This window comes from Ranitomeya imitator, chromosome 4, assembly GCF_032444005.1.
Source record: "Ranitomeya imitator isolate aRanImi1 chromosome 4, aRanImi1.pri, whole genome shotgun sequence".
In the NCBI taxonomy this organism is placed as follows: domain Eukaryota; kingdom Metazoa; phylum Chordata; class Amphibia; order Anura; family Dendrobatidae; genus Ranitomeya; species Ranitomeya imitator.
The window spans coordinates 521,826,954-521,832,806 of record NC_091285.1 but is presented as its reverse complement, the minus strand read 5'-3'; positions in this window follow the sequence as shown (position 1 = coordinate 521,832,806).

Here is a 5,853-nt window from a genome sequence, read left to right as displayed (position 1 = left end):
TAATACTACTACTACTACTACTACTACTACTAGTAATAATAATAATATTGCTTTTAGTGGTGCACATAGAAATCACAGGGCCCCATAGAAAAAGTTATAATTGGGTCCCTCCCCAGCCTAAATATAAATAAATAAATATATATATATATATATATATATATATATATATATACCAAAAAGAAAAGAAGGCAGCACTCCAATTCTTGAAAAGGTGAAAAACTGTGAAGTTTATTTAGACCCACAGGAAATGAAAGATGTAGTATTTAAACCGGCGGACAAGGGGGGGAATGTGGTGGTCTGGCCGTGTGTCAAATACGAGCGGGAGGTCTTCCAGCAGCTCAAGGATTCTAACACGTACCTCAAGCTATCCTCTGTTATGACCCCAATGGCGAGGGTCTCAGAGGAACGTGGAAGTCTGCAAGATACAAAAATCCAGCTCATAGGGCAGTGGTAACTGGGTTGACCATATATCTACTCCTAACGCCAACACTAGAAGTAGCCGGGGGTCATACCTACGTTGATCCTAGATGACTCGCGCCAGCCGGAGAATCTAAATACCCCTAGTAGAGGAAAACAAAGACCTCTCTTGCCTCCAGAGAAAGGGACCCCAAAGCAGGATAGAAGCCCCCCACAAATAATAACGGTGAGGTAAGAGGAAATGACAAACACAGAAATGAACCAGGTTTAGCACAGAGAGGCCCGCTAACTAATAGCAGAATATAGAAAGGTAACTTATATGGTCAACAAAAAACCCTATCAAAAATCCACACTGGAAATTCAAGAACCCCCGAACCGTCTAACGGTCCGGGGGGAGAACACCAGCGCCCTAGAGCTTCCAGCAAAAGTCAGGATACAGATTAGGAACAAGCTGGACAAAAATACAAAACCAAAAACAAATAGCAAAAAGCAAAGTAATTGACTTAGCTGAATAACCGGACCAGGATCAGTAGACAAGAGCACAGCAGATTAGCTCTGATAACTACGTTGCCAGGCATAGAACTGAGTGTCCAGGGAGCTTATAAAGCAACGCCCCTAACTAACGACCCAGGTGCGGATAAAAGGAAAGACAGAAAAACCAGAGTCAAAAAACTAGTAACCACTAGAGGGAGCCAAAAAGCAAATTCACAACAGTACCCCCCCCTTAGTGAGGGGTCACCGAACCCTCACCACGACCACCAGGGCGATCAGGATGAGCGGCATGAAAGGCACGAACTAAATCGGCCGCATGAACATCAGAGGCGACCACCCAGGAATTATCCTCCTGACCATAGCCCTTCCACTTGACCAGGTACTGAAGTCTTCGCCTGGAGAGGCGAGAATCCAAGATCTTCTCCACCACGTACTCCAACTCGCCCTCAACCAACACCGGAGCAGGAGGCTCAGCAGAAGGAACTACAGGCACAACGTACCGCCGCAACAAGGACCTATGAAATACATTGTGAATAGCAAACGACACAGGAAGATCCAGACGAAAAGATACAGGATTAAGGATTTCCAATATCTTGTAAGGACCAATAAAACGAGGTTTAAATTTGGGAGAGGAGACCTTCATAGGAACAAAGCGGGAAGAAAGCCATACCAAATCCCCAACGCGTAGTCGGGGACCCACACCGCGGCGGCGGTTGGCAAAGCGCTGAGCCCTCTCCTGTGACAACTTCAAGTTGTCCACCACATGATTCCAGATCCGCTGCAACCTATCCACCACAGAATCCACCCCAGGACAGTCAGAAGACTCCACATGACCTGAAGAAAAGCGAGGATGGAAACCAGTGTTGCAGAAAAAAGGCGAAACCAAGGTGGCGGAACTAGCCCGATTATTAAGGGCAAACTCAGCCAACGGCAAGAATGTCACCCAATCGTCCTGATCAGCAGAGACAAAACACCTCAAATAAGCCTCCAAAGTCTGATTGGTTCGCTCCGTCTGTCCATTAGTCTGAGGATGGAAAGCAGAGGAAAACGACAAATCAATGCCCATCCTACTACAAAAGGATCGCCAGAACCTGGAAACGAACTGGGATCCTCTATCTGACACAATATTCTCAGGGATGCCGTGCAAACGAACCACGTTCTGGAAAAACACAGGAACCAGATCGGAAGAGGAAGGCAGCTTAGGCAAAGGAACCAAATGGACCATCTTGGAGAAGCGATCACATATCACCCAGATAACAGACATGCCCTGAGATAGCGGAAGATCAGAAATGAAATCCATGGAGATATGTGTCCAAGGTCTCTTCGGGACAGGCAAGGGCAAGAGCAACCCGCTGGCATGAGAACAGCAAGGCTTAGCTCTAGCACAAGTCCCACAGGACTGCACAAATGACCGCACATCCCTTGACAAAGAAGGCCACCAAAAGGACCTGGCCACCAGATCTCTGGTGCCAAAAATTCCCGGGTGACCTGCCAACACCGAGGAATGAACCTCGGAAATGACTCTGCTGGTCCACTTATCCGGAACAAACAGTCTGTCAGGTGGACAAGACTCAGGCCTATCAGCTTGAAATCTCTGCAACACACGTCGCAGATCCGGAGAAATAGCTGATAAGATAACTCCATCCTTAAGAATACCAACAGGATCAGCGACTCCAGGAGCATCAGGCACAAAGCTCCTAGAAAGAGCATCGGCCTTCACATTCTTTGAACCTGGTAAATACGAGACAACAAAATCAAAGCGGGAGAAAAACAATGACCAGCGGGCCTGTCTCGGATTAAGGCGTTTAGCAGACTCGAGATACATCAGATTTTTGTGATCAGTCAAGACCACCACACGATGCTTAGCACCCTCGAGCCAATGACGCCACTCCTCAAATGCCCACTTCATGGCCAACAACTCCCGATTGCCCACATCATAATTTCGCTCGGCAGGCGAAAACTTCCTAGAGAAAAAGGCACAAGGTTTCATAACAGAGCAACCAGGGCCTCTCTGCGACAAAACGGCCCCTGCTCCAATCTCCGAAGCATCCACCTCAACCTGAAAGGGAAGTGAGACATCGGGCTGGCACAAAACAGGCGCCGAAGTAAACCGGCGTTTCAACTCCTGGAAAGCCTCCACGGCAGCAGGAGCCCAGTTAGCTACATCGGAGCCCTTCTTGGTCATATCCGTCAAAGGTTTCACAACGCTAGAAAAATTAGCGATAAAACGACGGTAGAAGTTAGCGAAACCCAAGAACTTCTGAAGACTCTTAACTGACGAGGGCTGAGTCCAATCAAGAATAGCTCGGACCTTGACCGGGTCCATCTCCACAGCAGAAGGGGAAAAAATAAACCCCAAAAAGGGAACCTTCTGTACACCAAAGAGACACTTTGAGCCTTTGACAAACAAAGAATTTTCACGCAAAATTTTAAAGACCAACCTGACCTGCTCCACATGCGAGTCCCAATCATCAGAAAAAACCAAAATATCATCCAGATAAACGATCAAAAATTTATCCAGATACTTCCGGAAAATGTCATGCATAAAGGACTGAAAAACTGAAGGCGCATTGGAGAGCCCAAAAGGCATCACCAAGTACTCAAAATGACCTTCGGGCGTATTGAATGCGGTTTTCCATTCATCACCTTGCTTAATGCGCACAAGGTTGTACGCACCACGAAGGTCTATCTTGGTGAACCACTTGGCACCTTTAATTCGGGCAAACAAGTCAGACAACAGCGGCAGAGGATACTGAAATTTGACAGTGATCTTATTTAAAAGCCGATAATCAATACAAGGCCTCAAAGATCCGTCCTTTTTAGCCACAAAAAAGAATCCTGCACCAAGAGGGGAAGAAGACGGACGAATATGTCCTTTCTCCAAAGACTCCTTGATATACGAACGCATAGCGGTATGTTCAGGTACCGACAGATTAAAGAGTCTTCCCTTAGGAAATTTACTGCCTGGAATCAAATCTATAGCACAGTCACAGTCCCTATGAGGAGGCAATGCACTGGACCTGGACTCGCTAAAGACATCCTGATAATCAGACAAATACTCCGGAACTTCCGAAGGCGTAGAAGAAGCAATAGACACAGGCAGGATATCCCCATGAATACCACGACAGCCCCAACTAGAAACTGACATAGCCTTCCAGTCCAGGACGGGATTATGGGTCTGTAACCATGGCAGCCCTAAAACAACCAAATCATGCATTTTATGTAAAACAAGAAAACGTATCACCTCGCGGTGTTCAGGAGTCATGCACATGGTAACCTGTGTCCAATACTGCGGTTTATTTGCTGCCAATGGCGTAGCATCAATACCCCTAAGAGGAATAGGATTTTCTAATGGTTCAAGAGTAAAACCACAGCGCTTAGCAAATGACAGATCCATAAGACTCAGGGCAGCACCTGAATCTACAAACGCCATGACAGGATAAGACGACAGTGAGCAAATCAAAGTTACAGACAGAATAAATTTAGGTTGCAAATTTCCAGCGGTGACCGGACCAACAACCTTAGCTATACGTTTAGAGCATGCTGAGATAACATGTGTAGAATCACCACAGTAGTAGCACAAGCCATTCCGGCGTCTATGAATTTTCCGCTCATTTCTGGTCAGGATTCTATCACATTGCATTAAATCAGGTGTCTGTTCAGACAACACCATGAGGGAATTTGCGGTTTTTCTATCACATTGCACCGAATTAGGTGTCTGTTCAGACAACACCATGAGGGAATTTGCGGTCTTGCGCTCCCGCAATCGCCGGTCAATTTGAATAGCCAGTGCCATAGCATCATTCAGACCTGTGGGAATGGGAAAACCCACCATAACATCTTTAATGGCATCAGAAAGACCATTTCTAAAATTAGCGGCCAGTGCACAGTCGTTCCAATGTGTCAGCACGGACCATTTCCGAAATTTTTGGCAATACACTTCAGCCTCGTCCTGCCCCTGAGACATAGCCAGCAGGGCCTTTTCTGCCTGAATCTCAAGATTGGGTTCCTCATAAAGTAAACCGAGCGCCAGAAAAAACGCATCAATATCAGCCAATGCCGGATCTCCTGGCGCCAGCGAAAAAGCCCAATCTTGAGGGTCACCCCGTAAGAACGAAATAACAATTTTTACTTGCTGAGCGGAGTCTCCAGATGAACAGGGTCTCAGGGACAAAAACAATTTACAATTATTCTTGAAATTCCTAAACTTAAACCTGTCTCCGGAAAACAGTTCAGGAATCGGTATCTTAGGTTCTGACCCAGGACTTCTGATAACATAATCTTGTATGCCCTGCACACGAGTAGCCAGCTGGTCCACACTTGTAATCAAGGTCTGGACATTCATGTCTGCAGCAAGCATAAGCCACTCTGAGGTAAAGGGGATGAAGAAAAAAAAAAAAAAAAAAAAAAAAAAAAATGAGAGAGGAGAAGAAAAAAAAAAAAAACTCAGAATCTTCTTTCTTATAATCCCTCTTTTGCAATGCATTAAACATTTAATATAGGCCTGGCAAACTGTTATGACCCCAATGGCGAGGGTCTCAGAGGAACGTGGAAGTCTGCAAGATACAAAAATCCAGCTCATAGGGCAGTGGTAACTGGGTTGACCATATATCTACTCCTAACGCCAACACTAGAAGTAGCCGGGGGTCATACCTACGTTGATCCTAGATGACTCGCGCCAGCCGGAGAATCTAAATACCCCTAGTAGAGGAAAACAAAGACCTCTCTTGCCTCCAGAGAAAGGGACCCCAAAGCAGGATAGAAGCCCCCCACAAATAATAACGGTGAGGTAAGAGGAAATGACAAACACAGAAATGAACCAGGTTTAGCACAGAGAGGCCCGCTAACTAATAGCAGAATATAGAAAGGTAACTTATATGGTCAACAAAAAACCCTATCAAAAATCCACACTGGAAATTCAAGAACCCCCGAACCGTCTAACGG